Genomic DNA, 15,922 nt, shown 5'->3' on the forward strand with positions numbered 1-15,922 from the left:
ACCAACTCCAACATCACATAAAGCAAAGCAAGAGATATTATTCAATTTAATTTTGACCATAGGATCCAACCATCTTCTAGTTTGAGCTTATCCTCCCTAGCTTTGATAATAGCATTGGTAATATGCTCGATGAAGGCAATATTGAGTGTACTAGTGTGGAGGTCTTTAGCCATTCTTTACAAAAAGGTGATAACTTCGGAAAGACTACAATTATCAAAATTAATATCATCGCTATTTAGTAAAATTGTAGTGTCATACTCTATATTTGATTTGCTCTATGTTATAAAAGTTTGGATATCTTCCCAAGTTTGGGGACGTTTAGGAGAAACTTCAAACCAAAGATCCGGTTCCTTTCCGGGGAGACCATGCCAAGGGCATAATTCTCCATAATGACTAACATAGTCACAAGGTCTATTACTTTTATAAAAACCCATAGTGGCAATTGGAGCAATAGAAGTGAAGGTAAAATCATTATTGTTGTGACTAGTGAAGTCACACATCTTGGTGTTATCAGTGGAACGCATAGCAGCAGCAACAAGTAAGAACAAAGCAACTAATTTTTTGGGTTTTTGGTATAAGACTATAAAGCAAAAACTAAAAAAGCAAACTAACAGGACTAAAAAGCAAAGGTAAAAGATAGTGTGCAACTCCCCTATCTTGACGACTTGAGTCCCCAACAATGGCGCCAGAAATTTGCTTGATAATAAGTTGATGGATATACTTCTCGCCCCTCGTTGGTTACCCCAACTCGAAGGTGGAGATGTAGTCAGCAGCAGATTTCTCTTACATGGGGACTATAAGGTTTATTGAATGAGGAGGACTCCGACGATCAACAAGTAGGTGCACGCTGCGCTAGCGCTAGCAGAAAACGTGGACCTGCACACACAACAAATAACTTTGCTCCCAATGAGTTCAGAGAGGTTGTCAATCTCTCCGGCCTTTTAGTTTGCAAGGATCAAAACACAAGCAGGAATAGTAATGGTGATTGCAACGGAAAAGTAAATAAAAGCAGTAAATGTTGGAGGTGTAAACAATGGTGGTAATATGGACCGGAGTCACGTGATGTTCACTAGTGATGTCTCTCTCCCAAAAGACGATAAAGAACTATGCTGGGTAAACAAATTACAGCTGGGCAATTGACAGAATTATAAACGCATCGCAATGCTAATCATGCTACTAGAAAGTTAGAGGCTCAAATGTAATGGGCAGTACGCCAAGACAAGTAGACCGTTTATCCATCAGCATCTACTCTCTGATCATCCACCTTGAGATATATATCCAGAACATCTCGCTGGTATTAAGTTGTGAAGCCCACCGGAAGTGAAATCTCAAAGCAACAGACAACTACATTAACGAACTTTGCGTAAGGTAAACAATACTTGCAACCGTGGTTACAAGCACCGTTGTTTTCTCCCTCGTGGCAGCAGCACATCCCCTAGTCTCATGTTTCTGTCACTCAAGCTAGACATCAGGGGCATGAACCCACAATCATGCATAATGCTCCCTCTTGGAATTACAATCTACTACTCGGCTAAAGCAATAAAAAGCAATCGAGAACATGCATGAATTACTCTAGAACATAATATAAAAGGAGAACCAAATATATAACTCGTCACAATCTGAAAATAATCTCATAATCCATCAGATCCCAGCAAACCAAGCATAGCAATAGCAGGAAAATTACATACATGCCTTGATCATGTAGGGCAGCTCACAAGGGCTAATTATTGAAGCACAAGATTGGAGAGAATACATCACATAACTACTGGTGATGGACTCATGGTCCAAGGAGCGAGAACTACTCACGGCACATCCAGGAAGCATCCATGGTGGTGGAGAAGCTCCCGGAGGTCAATCCTCCATCCAGGGGACTACTCACGGCACATCTGGGAAGCATCCATGGTGGTGGAGAAGCTCCCGGAGGTCAATCCTTCCTCCAGCAGGGTTTTCTATCGGAGAGGTAAATATAGGCCGAAGAAGGGCACCAGAGGAGGTGGGCCCCACCCAGGCGACTTGGTGGCGCAGCTAGGAGGGGGGCGCGCAGGGAGGCCGCCTGGGCAGACCCTGGCTCCCCTCTAGCACACCTTGGTGCTTCGTGAAGCTTCCGATACGCTGATTTTTATATATTTTTCTCGGGATTTTTGGGGCTCTGGAAATTGTGGTAAAAGTCCCTGCAAAAGAGACATAAGCAAACAGAAACTGGCACTAGGTGCACTGAGTTAGTAAGTTAGTCCAAATATGTGTAAAAAGGTATGAAAGTGTAGCAAAACATATAACAATGTCACCCAAAAGATCATGGAACAAATAGAAATTATAGATACGTTTGGGACGTATCACACGTGTAGCTGCACCTTTCGAGCATCCTTGTCGGGTTGTTGTGGTCCTATACTTGAACCTACCTAATCAGCTGCCACCAAAACAGGACATAGGGTTTTACGCTCATGAGCGGCCCGAACATGTATAAACCCTTGCGTGTGATGTGGTTGATTGATGCTCTTAGTGCACTGGAGCCCCCATGCATAACCGTAAAGGGGCCTTTGAGGTCCCGTAGATCGTCGTTCGTCACTCACCCCGACAACTTTGGCACGCCAGGTAGGGGGATCTCCTGTGCACGTATCTTCACCGGCATTTTTGCATGCCTTCCTCGATGCCCATAGCACCCAAGAAGACTAAGGGTGGCCTGGTGGCTTCCCCTTTGACGTCCAAGGTGCCCACGCTGGACGTTGTGGGCAAGGAAGACGAGGGCAGGCAGCACACCTGTCCCACCGGTGAACACAACCACCACATCGTGCGGAGCTCCAAGAATCATGGCCCGACACCGCCGTCGTCCTAGCGCAGTATGGGACGGCGGTGATGTCAACTACACAACTTGATATTGTATACTCATGTTGGGCCTCCAAGCGTAGAGTTTTGTTGGACACTAGAAAATTCCACTCAAGTTGATGACCTAAGGTTTATTAATCCATGGTAGGCGTATGATGAAGATGGTCTCTCTCAAACAACAGTGTAACCAAATAATAAAAGGTCTCTTGCGTTCCCAACACACCCAATATGATGGTAAATTGTATAGGTGCACTAGTTCAGCGAAGAGATTGTGATACAAGTGTAATATGGATGGTAGAAATATATTGTTATAATCTGAACAAGTAAAAACAACAAGGAAGCAATTCATAAAACGTAACACAAACGGTATTGCAATGCTTGAAAATGAGGCCTAGGGTGTGTACTTTCGCTGGTGCATTCTCTCAACAATGCTAATATAATTGGATCACATAACAGTCCCTCAACATGCGATAAATTATCACTCCAAAGTTCCTGTCTAGCGGAGAATATAAGAAGAAATTGTTTGTAGGGTAAGAAACCATCTCAAAGTTATTCTTTCTGATCAATCTTTCAAAGAGTTCGTACTAAAATAATAAGTTATCCTTTTCGATCGATCTATCCAAGAGTTCGTACTTAAATAACACCATAAAAAATTCAGATTCACAATACTCAATCCAACACAAAGAACCTCAACGAATGCCTCAAGATTTCTACTAGGGAAATAAAGCTGAGTATGTGCATCAACCCCTATGGATAGATTACCCTAATGTCACCTCAGGAATCCGCGAGTTATGTGCCAAAACATATATCAAGTGACTCAATATGATACCCCATTGTCACCACGGGTATTCATAGCAAGACATAAATCAAGTGCTCTCAAATCCATAAAGGTATTCAATCCGATAAAATGAAATATTAAAGGGAAAACTCAATTCATCACAACAAGATAGAGAGGGAGAAACACCATATGATCCAACTATATTAACAAAGCCCACGATACATCAAGATCGTGCTATCTCAAGAACACGAGAGAGAGGGACTAAACCCTCAGACCCAAGGGTGGACTACTCCCTCCTCACATGGTGTCCATAGGGATGATGAAGTTGGCCTCCGGTGACGATCTCCCCCTCCGGTAGCGTGCCGGAACGGGATCCCAATTGATTTTTCCTCGCTACAGAGGCTTGCGACGGCCGAACTTCCGATGTAGGGTTATTTCTGGAGCTTTCTGTATTTATAGGATTTTTCAATGTTGGAATCACACCAAGATGGGCCACAAGGTGCCCACTACCCACCAGGGTGCGCTAGGGGGTAGGTATGCCCTAGTGCCTAGTGGATCCCACGGGCCCCCCTCGTGTGCTTCCTTGACTCTTTGGATGTCTTACGGGAAGAAAAAAATCTCCAAAAAGTTTTGAGACATTTGGACTCTATTTGATATTGGTTTTCTGCAAAGTGAAAAACAAGCAAAAATATGAATTTTCACTAGGAACTAGGTCAATAGGTTAGTCCTAAAAAATGATATAAAGTTGCCATAAAATAATTGTGAAACATCCCAGAATGATAATATAACAGCATGGGACAACAAAAAATTATAGATAAATTGGAGACGTATTAGCATTCCCAAGCTTAATTCCTGCTCATCCTCAAATAGGTAAATGATAAAAGCAAAATTTATGATGTGAAATGTTGCCTAACATGTTCATCATATTTTTTTCTTTATAGCATGGACATATGGACTTGTAGATGATTCAAAGCAATAGTCTATAATTTGACATGAAAACTTTCATACTCAATCATATCAAGACGGAACCAAATCTTTCAAAATATTAACGCTAAAGAACGCTAACCCTAGCTCATCATGCTCGGTCATTGATCCATTCAGGCAACACACCTAAATATTAGCTGCATCCAATGCTCAAGTATGATAACAGTGTTTCGTAGTTGGTGCTTTATAAGATAAGATGGAGACTCAAATAAAAATAAAAATTGCATAAAAGTAAATTGATAGGCCCTTCGGAGAGGGAAGCACAGATTTGTAGCGGTGCTAGATCTCAAAGTGCAAAAATTGAGAGATAAAATATTTTGGGTGGCATGCTTTTCCTGTCAATGGAAACTACTAAGAGTTCCCAATATCTTCCATGTTAAACAAATCATAGGCGGTTCCCAAGGTGAATACAACGTTATTCCTTTTTCCAGCATTTTTCACACTCTACGGCTAGCCGCATCCACACGTGTCGTCCATACTAACACTTTCCAGGAATTTATTATTTGATAACATAAAATAAATTTTCTTCGCATTTAGGGACTGGGCATCCCTATTACCACCATACTCTTGTGCAATGACAAATTAATAAACCCTCATCTTGAGAATGACCTATTTAACATAGACGATACCGGCCACCCCTTGCCGCTTCATGAGCTGTACGAGCACACAAATCGAAATTATTTTGTATATTAGAGTTGGCACATACAAATTTACTTATAACGACACTGAAATACCACATATAGGTAGGTATGGTGGACTCATTTGGCACAATTTTGGGTTTAGGATTTGGATGCACAAGCAGCATTCCCACTTAGTACAAGTGAAGGCTAGCAAATAGATTGAGAAGCGCCCAACCAAGGAACAAAAACCATCATAAGAGAACATTAAACATAAATGACACCGAATAATGCAACACAAGTAGGATGTAATTTCCTAGCATAATTATGGACTTAATGTGCATGCGTAGGGAACCACAAACCTTAACATAATTACTCATCAACACAACTCACATATCACTATCTTTGTATCTCAAAACTACTACAAAGAATCAAGTTTAACATCCAATGATCTTCATGAAAGTTTTTATTATATCTCCCCTGTATGTCTATCACTTTGGGACTAATTTCATTTAAAGTAAATTTCCATTGCTAATGACAAGCTCTCAAAAAATATAAGTGAAGAACGAGAGCATGACTTTCTATGAAATTTTCAACTCTCAAAATAATATAAATGAAGCAGGAGAGGATTTATTCAAAGTTTCTACTAACTATCAAAATAATCTAAGTGAGGCATGAGAGAATATTTCTTCACAATAACAGCACCACCGAGCTCTAAAAGATATAAGTGAAGTACTAGAGAAATTCAATCAAACTACTCTCAAATGATATAAGTGAAGATCAATGAGTAATTAAACAATTAAGTAACTACGTCAGAACTGTCTCTCAATAAAGATTTTCAGATAGGACATTTTATTTCAAACAGAAAAATAAAACAAAATAAACTCCAAGAATAGCACATATCAAGTGGACAAATAAAAATATAGGCTCAACATAGGTTAACCGAAAGTGTTGATGAAGAAAGGTGGGATGCATAGCATTCCCAAGCTTAGTGCTTGAGACTTATTGAAGTATTAACTTGGGGAGCCTAGGGCATCCACTATCTTGCGCTTTTTTATCTCATTCAGTCGTCACATATCCCTGTTTCACCTAAGTCTCAAAAACTTCATCGACACAATACTTGAAAAGAACTCATGAGATAGGTTAGTGCACATAAGCATAAATCAACTCTTTATGTACTGCCAAGACAAGTTCCATAATAATTTTCAAACTTTAGGTATTGTATACTATCATTACCACAATTTATATCTACCAATATAAGCTATGGAAATTACAGGATAAGTAGATAACAAAACTATGACAAAATCTCTCTAAACAGGACAGTTTGTAGAAATCTACTTAAAAGCATACTTATGTATCTCCAAAAATTCTAAAAATTTAGTACGTGATAAATAATTTTTATGACATTATTGTGTACAAATTTCCGAATCTTTCCATGTTCCAGTAAACTATGATACTTCAAATACTATAGCATAAGTTTCTCTTTTTTACATCACCCATCACACATGCAATTCAAGCATTCTAAAGACAATTCTTGGAATTTTTTACTGGAAAACAAGATTACCTTGGTGTACCTTGGGCATCGCCAAGCTTAGGATCTTTCTGCTCCTTATTCTAGTCATATTGGTATCTCACCCAAACTTGAAAACTTCAATCACACAAAACTTAACAGAACTTCGTGAGATGGGTTAGTATGATAAATATAGATCAGTCACTTAGGCAATGATAAGACAAGATTAATAATTTTTAGCAAATTATTCATACTGTATTATATCATTCCCATAATTTATATCACTCAATATAGGCTATGTAAACACTAAAACAACCAAACTACGCACGCAAAACAAAAACTGTCAAAAACAGAACTGTCTCTGAAGATATGAATGACAACCTTAATTCCCTGATTCTAAAAATTCAGAAATAATAGCAAAACACAGAGAATTTGCAAACCAAAACTGTGTAAAAATTTCAGAATTTTTTGATTCTCAGGTAAAATAGAGAAACTCTGCACTGGAGGTAACACTTTCTGTTTTTGCACAAAATCAAACTAGCAAGTATCCACACTATCCCAAAGGCTTTACTTGGCACTTTATTGAAATAAAAGCCATCAAGCATTATTAATACAGTAGCTTAATCATGTGAACACTCAAAAAAATAAGGATAATTATTGGGTTGTCTCCCAACATGAGGTTTTCTTTAATGCCTTTTAGCTAGGCATTATGATTTCAATGATGCTCACATTAGAAAAAGTAATTAAAACATGCAAGAGAGCATCATGAAGCACATTACAAGCACATTTAGTTCTGGCCCACTTCCTATTCATAGGTATTTCGCAAGCAAACAATTTATTCTAGCAATAATCAATTTGCATAGGAAGGCAAAACAAGCATGACTTCAAAACTTTGAACACATAGGGTGCAAACTTGATATTATTGCAATACCTACAAGCATATGTTCCTCCATCATAATAATTTTCAGTAGCATCATGAAGGAATTCGACAATATAAATATCACATAAAGCATTATCTTCATGAGCACAATCATAAAATTGTTGTTACAACCCACATAAGCAAAAATATTATCATTCATACTAGTGGGAGCAAACTCAACAAAATAAATATCATGTGATACTTGGGTGGCATAATCCAAAAGAAAATTAAAATCATGATGACCAGTTTCATGGTTATTATTACTCTTTATAGCATACATGTCATCACAATAATCATGATAGATAGAAACTTTGGTGTCATAGTCAATTGAAAGCTCCTCCAATATAGTGGACTCATCACTAAGTAAAGTCATGACCTGTGCAAATCCACTTTTATCATTAGGAAAGGATTCAACACCCTCCAAAATAGTGGGATCATTATTACCTAGAGTTGACACTCTCGAAACCCCACTTTCATCAATATAATCATCATAAATAGGAGGCTTTCTTTCATAATAATTAATTTGCTCATCAAAACTTAGGGGACAAAAATATCATCTTCATCAAACATAGCATCCCAAGCTTTTGGCTATTCATATCATTTGCATCATGGATATTCAGAGAATTCATAATAACAATATTACTATCATGATCATTATTCAAGTAATTCACATTAAGCATTTTCATAAATTATTCCTCTAGCAATTGACCATAATTTTCCTTTCTATAATTTTCAAGAATACATTATAAAAATAAACAATATGAGACCACATGAATTCAATTTTTTCTAATTTTCTTTTTAAAAACTAAACAAGTGATAAAACAAGAAACGAACACATTCATTTGTAATATGTAAAGATATACCTTCAAGCACTCACCTTCCCGGCAACAGCGGTAGAGAAGTCCTTGATGTCTACTACACATCTTGTTATTGTAGACTCGTGTTGAGCCTCCAAGCGCAGAATTTTGTAGGACAGTAGCAAATTTCCATCAAATGGATGACCTTAGGTTGATCAATCCATGGAAGGTGTAGGATGAAGATGGTCTCTCTCAAACATCCCTGCAACCAAATAATAAGAAGTCTCTTGTGTCCCCAACACACCCAATACGATGGTAAATTTTATAGGTTCACTTGTTCGGCGAAGAGATGGTGATACAAGTGTAATATGGATGGTAGAAATATACTTTTATAATCTGAATAAATATAAACAGAAAGGTAGCAATTCATAAACCATAGCACAACTAGTATTGCAATGCTTGAAAATGAGGCCTAGGGTCCGTACTTTCGCTAGTGCAATGTCTCAACAATGTTAATATAATTGGATCTCATAACAATCCCTCAACATGCAATAAAGAATCAGTCCAAAGTTCCTATATAGTGGTGAATATAAGAAGGAATTGTTTGTAGGGTATGAAACCACCTCAAAGTTATTCTTTTCGATGAATCTTTCCAAGAGTTCATACTAAAAAACAAGTTATTCCTTTCGATCGATCTATCCAAGAGTTCGTACTGAAATAACATGATAACAAATTCAGATTTATAATACGCAATCCAACACAAAGAACCTCAAAGAGTGTTGAAACAAAGATGAGTACATGCATAAACCCTTGTGCATAGATTACTCCAATGTCACTTCGGGAATCCGCGAGTTGAGTGCTCTCAAATGATATCTCAAATGATAAACCCTTATGCATAAACATATATCATGTGAATCAATATGATATCCCATTGTCACCATGGGTATTCGTAGCAAGATATAAATCAAGTGCTCTCAAATCCGTAAAAGTATTCAGTCTGACAAAACTTAATCTCAAAGGGAAAACTTGATTCATCACAACAAGATAGAGAGGGAGAAACACCATATGATCCAACTATATTAACAAAGATCACGATACATCAAGATTGTTCCATCTCAAGAACAAGAGAGAGAGAGATTAAACACATAGCTACTAGTACAAACAATCAGCCCCGTGGGTGGACCACTTCTTCTTCATCATGGTGGCCATAGGGGTTGAAGATGGCCTCCGGAGATGTCTCCCCCTCCGGCAGGGTGCTGGAATGGGCTCCCGATTGGTTTTTGGTGGCTACACAAGCTTGCGGAAGCAGAACTTTTGATCTAGGGTCATTTCTGGTGGGTTCAATATTACTGGATTTATCAGTGTTGGAATCATGCCAAGATGGGCCACGAGGTGCCCACTACCCACCACGCACGCTAGGGGGGTAGGCGTGCATTGGTTCCTAGTGGGCCCCATGGGCCTCCCCTCGTGTGCTTCATTGACTCTATGGATGTCTTCTAGGCTAAAAAAATCCCCAAAAAGTTTTGTGACATTTGGACTCCGTTTGATATTAATTTTCCATGAAGTAAAAAACAAGGAAAAAACATCAACTAGCACTTGCACTATGTCAATAGGTTAGTCCAGAAAAATGTTATAAATTGCTATAAAACGATTGTAGAACATCCCAAAATGATAATATAACTGCATGAAACAATTAAAAATTATAGATACATTGCAGACATATCACACGGAGGCCGGAGGCTATGTCGCTTCCATGGGCGTGGTTGCAGAAGCGGCGGCTGTGGCCAGACCTCCACGGCGCCCATGGGATGACGATGCGAGGCCACGTGCAGGTGATACCATTGCACAGGAGGCGCATGGCGAGGCTCGGCCACCTCCCTCTGGATGATACCGACAGCGGACGATGGTGCGGGAGAGTGCCCCTTCTCGCATTCCGAAGACTAAGAGCACTACCCACGCCTCGCCCCGTGCGGTCCCTAAAATGATGGGGGAAGCTTTAGTGCAGGCTCAACTACTGCTGAACTTTTTGCCTACACCAGATATGATGGAGGAATGGAGGGCGACCATATAGAGCCTGTTGAGATTCACCAATAAGGACAAGGAAGACGCGGCGGGCTTCTCGCATGCGCAACGCGCAGCTCCTACGAGGCCCAACATCAGGGCTCGATGTCGGCAAAGCACCCATGATGCAATCACCCCTGTGTCAGCAGCAAGTTGCCCACCACACCGATGTGCAAGAGGAAATGTCTCAAGGCTCGATGGACATGTGGCTCAAAAAATATCAACGCGAAGTCTTGAAGGACCGACGCAAGGAGGACGTGCGTACCACAATCGAGAGGCGGCATGAAACATGCCGCCAGTTTGATGGTCGTATGGATCCAGTTGTCGACGAGCCTGCGTCCAGGGCACCTAGTAGCCTACCTTACGAGGTGTGATTCCCGACGTTCACCCGTGAGCTGCGGCAAGTCCAGTGGCCCTCGAGCAGTGTCTTCAAGCAAGAGTTGCCACACAAGTACAATGACAACATCAGTCCATCAAAGTTCCTAGGCATCTACACCATCATGATGCAGGCTGTCGGGGGACGAGACGAGAGGGTGCTAGCCAACTACTTCACATTTCTGCTCAAACCCAACTTGAGGAGTTGGTTGATGAACTTTCCAGAAGGGTCCACCTCCTCGTGGGTGGATCTGTGCAACCAGCTTGTTGGGGCCTACCATGGGGCCACAAGCTCCCGGGGCAGCCCAGCGATCTACAAGTTCTCCCTCTACGAGATGGCAAGTCCTTCTGCAAGTACATCCAGAGATTCAGCCACGTGCAGCGCAACATCTCGCACATCCACCCTGCTGTGGTGATCGCTGCTTTCCACACGAACTTATGCAATCACCGCATGCATGAGGAGATGAGCATAAACAAGGTGTGGGATGTCACCGACCTTTACGCGCTCGCCGACAAGTGCACGCGGGCTGAAGAGGGAAGAAGGCTCCCGCGGGAGGACGTTGGCGCAGAAGTCGACTCTGACGACAACAAGAATGTGCCTGCCTTCTCGAATAAGGGATGCAAACATAGCAATAAGTGCAAGGGAAAAGCAGTACTGGTTGCCGAGAGCTCCGACAAGCCTAACACCGGCAAGAAGACCAAGTACAAGGAGCTTGGCAAGGACATTGCCATGTTGTCCGGAGACGACGAGGCCGCGGCAGGCGAGAAGACCGACAAGTCGTACTGCAAGATCCACCTCCCCAAGGGCCCCGCCATCAATGAGTGCTGCCAAGCAGAGCAGCTAGTTGAGAAGTTGAAGCTCGAGTATGAAAGGCGCGAAAAATAGAATGAGGGAGATGGCACCGGTAGGTTTGACAAGAAGAACCGCGAGGGCCGAGGTGGCCGCCACAGCAAGGCCAGGCAACAGAAGGAGAAGCCTTCCATAGGACGAAATGACAGATCTGACAGTGATGATGAGGAGGATGTGGAGGAATCCGACAGGCAGGAATTCCAGAAGGCAATACATGCTATGTGTGTTGACGGAGGCGCATCTTTGCACTTCTCCCATAGGCAACTTACGCGATGGGTCCGCAAAGTCAACACAGCAGAAGTAAGGAGGCCTCTAAAATGGTCCAACACTCCCATCATCTTCGACGGTGAGGACCACCCTGATCGCATCACTCCGGTCGGGTGCATGCCGCTCTTGGTCTCTCCAACGGTTCGCAACCTCAAGGTCACGAAGATGTTGGTCGACACTAGGGCTGTATTGAACTTGATATCGTCCGATGTGATCAAGCGGCTACAAATCCCTGAATCGGATCTTAAGCTCACAGGCTCCTTCCAAGGAGTAGACGGAGGAAGATAACCCTTCCATTCACGTCGGGTAGCAAGCTCAATCTCAGTATAGAGAGGGTCACCTCCGACGTCACCATAGATGTCGCTACCGTATAATGGTATCCTGGGTCGTCCCGAACTGGCTAAGATCATGGCGGCGTCCCACCACTCCTACAACACACATAAGATGCCAGGACCAATGAGCATCATCACCATCCATGCAAACAAGAACGACGCAGTCCTTTGCATTTACAAGATATACCCAGAGGCAGGCGAAGCGTCCACTGATAAGGCAGTCGCTCTTGCCAAGAGCAAGCACAAGACCTCCCACAAGACTTTGATGCATGCATGCATTTTTATAATCAATTTGTTTATTATTACCATGCAAGCGTTCATGATGGCCAGTGGAACGATGGTGGAAAGGTGGTTTGCGTTCGACGGTGCAGGACATGCAAGAAAACAACCGGAAAGAGATTTTATGTCCTGGTCGAAGATGCAAAAGAGGAGTTTGGCTCGAGCCCTATGATGATGGTCGTGTGATGGCGCACCTATTCATGACTGGTTTCATAGATGGCTATACTCGTTGGATAAATGAAGATAAGGATGATGATGATGAGGACGTCGACGATGCAGGCAATGAGGACACTGGGGCAAGACAAAGAGATGGCCGATAATGGCGGTGGACAAAGGGCCGGACATGGAAGCGGGGAAGAGGTTGGACATGGCGGCTGAGAAAACATGGACTCCAGCCACAGACTTTGTCTGTACTAATTTCAATCATGTGGGGCCCTCACATTCTAGTAGTGCTTCGCAGGGAGGCGTGTACTGATAGAGCTGCTTCTAGAGAGGAGGCCAAGTCGCAGCAACCGGTGGTAGACTCGAACACTCCATTGTATGATGGTTGCAATCCCGAGGTAACCAGCTTGAGTTTCACGCTTGAACTCCTAAAGACGGAGGCAAAAAACAAATGGACCGACACTAGCCTCGATGAGCTTCTCAAGTACTTAAAGGATGTTCTTCCCACAGGGAATCTATGACCTACTAGTGTGGATAAGGCCAAAAAGATCGCGTGCCCTCTTGATATGCCGCACGTTAGATACCATGCATTCATCAATAGTTGCATAATTTGTCGGAAGGAGTACGAGGAAAAAACCAGTTGTCCGGTGTCCAATGCTTCTCGATACAAAAAGGTCGGGAAGAAATCTCCCCAGAAAGTTGTATGGTACATACCAATCACTCCCCCGTATGCAACGTTGTTTTTAGATCCTAAGGAAGCAAATCTCATGCATTGGCATGCGGAGAGGACAAAGCCCGATTATGGAGTTGATCCAAACCTGAGACACCTCGTGGATGGAAGCCAATGGAGAGCGTTCACCGACGAATATCAGTATTTCGCATGTGATGCAAGGAACATGGTGCTTGGCGCGTGTACACATGGCATGAATCCCTTTGGAAACTAGAACACCAACCATAGCACACGGCCCATGTTTGTATGGATGTACAGCCTCCCCCTGGCTGTGCATGAAGTTGAAGTACATACACATGAGCATGCTGATTCAAGGGTCGAAACAACCGGGCAATAATAATAATTTTTATCTAGGGCTCCTTCAAGAGGAGTTAGACATGTTATCGAAACCACTGGACAAGACATGGGATGCAAGCAAAGGTGTCGGGACCCCAATCCTAAGCCATAGGAATCCAGCCTGTAACACATCGCATCCCTTTGCGGTCTCACGCACGGATAACCCCACGGCCGCTACCTTACCTTAGCCGGGACCGTTTCTGCCTTTTCACTCATGTATGCAATTGTGCCGCTAGCATTCCAATGTGAAAGAAACCCGGGTCGACATAACTAGTCATAAACTCAAGTGTCTAAACTGTACAAAGATAGGCATACATAACCCAGCAAAGAAGGTGTCGGTCATCAGCGAGTGTAGACGATTCGTAGCATGCTACAAGGACTCCATTACTTCGTGTGACATTTCCCCGTAGGGACGGACATAGCAACTAAGAAGGATACATGCCAGTCAACCAATGTGCCCGGTGCATAATCGAACTACCAAGGCTCGGTGGAGGCACAAAGGGGCATTTCTCTGTATAGAGATGTACTAAGGGCATACGACTAGGTGTCGAACCCCATACATATCACAGTACATCACACGTACGCATGGCATACTCGATATGCATAGATACAATAATGGCATCACAACATAACCATACAACATCACAACATTTATTTAGAAGACTCGGAGGAGTCTTGCATAATAAGTTCATACGGGTAGGGGTACATGACCCGACAATCAAGTCATACAAACAAAGTCATACAAGACAAGCGGAAGCATTAAAGTTGTCTGAGTACAGACAGTTGAAACGAAAAAGGCATAAAGCCTGACTATCTAAAAATCCCTTCTGGAAGGGGCCAGGTCGTAGCTGGGACACCAGCTACTCGTCATCATCGAGGTCTAGATAGAACCCACCTGTTGGCTCGTGGGTGTCTTCTGCAACATTTATTAAACAAACATGAGTACAAAAGTACTCAGCAAGACTTTAGAATAGAACTATCTACTCATGCACATGTATCAATAAAGGGGGTTGTGGGGTTTCATGTAGCAAGCCAGCTTTGACTCTGTGCTAGCCTATACTACAACTTTAAATAGTTTTAAACAACTTTGATAAGTCGTACATGAGTCCACTACCACCACAACTATACACTATCATGGAGTCCTTCTCGTCTTCCTACTGGAATGCCATACATGATACTCACACTTATCTTGATACTTTTATGAGTAGCCATTAAAGTAATCTATGAACAACATATATTTCCAAGTAGTCCATATCCGCGGACGCGGCTATTCGAATAGATTATAACCCTGCAGGGGTGTACTTCTTCACACACGCTCTCGCCACTTATCGCCATGTGCACATCATGCAGCTCGGCAACCTTCAAGCAGAAGCCCAGCGAGGGAGTCACCCACGACCGTTAACCACGCTAATACCTAGTCCAGGTTTATCGCCTATTTAAGAGTGAACCCACACGGATGTCCGACCGAAGTTTCCGCTATGGCCCCAAATGATGTGCGCAGGGTTCCCAAGCCCACCATCCGGGTGCCAATTGGTACACCGTGCCACTGCCTACCGCGTCACAGCCCACCTCTAAGGTGAGCACCATGCACGGCCTCCAGCATGATGATACGTCCATTTTGCATCATGCTTTTATGTTGATATTTATCGCTTTATTTGCTGTTATTAAACTTCACGGTACAATACTTACGCCTTTTCTCTCTTATTTTACATGGTTTACATGAAGAGGGAGAATGACGGCAGTTGGAATTCTAGCCTGAAAAAGAGCAAGTTTGAGATACCTATTCTGCGCAACTCCAAAAGCCGTGAAAATCAACGAGGAATTATTTTGGAATATATAAAAAATATTGGGCGGAAGAAGTACCAGAGGGGAGCCACCAGGAGACCACAAGCCTGCTAGGCATGGCCTAGCCCCTGGCCGCGCCTAGGGGGCTTGTGGGCTCCCTGTTGTCCCTCTGGCTCCCATCTTTTGCTATAAGGAGGGTTTCATTCCAAAAAAATCAGGAGGAGGCTTTTCGGGAGGAATCGCTGCCGCCACGAGGCAGAACTTGAGCAGAACCAATCTAGAGCTCCGGCAGGGTCGTCCTACCGGGGAAACTTCCC

The sequence above is a fragment of the Hordeum vulgare genome, chromosome 2H (assembly GCF_904849725.1).
Source record: "Hordeum vulgare subsp. vulgare chromosome 2H, MorexV3_pseudomolecules_assembly, whole genome shotgun sequence".
Classification (NCBI taxonomy): Eukaryota; Viridiplantae; Streptophyta; class Magnoliopsida; order Poales; family Poaceae; genus Hordeum; species Hordeum vulgare.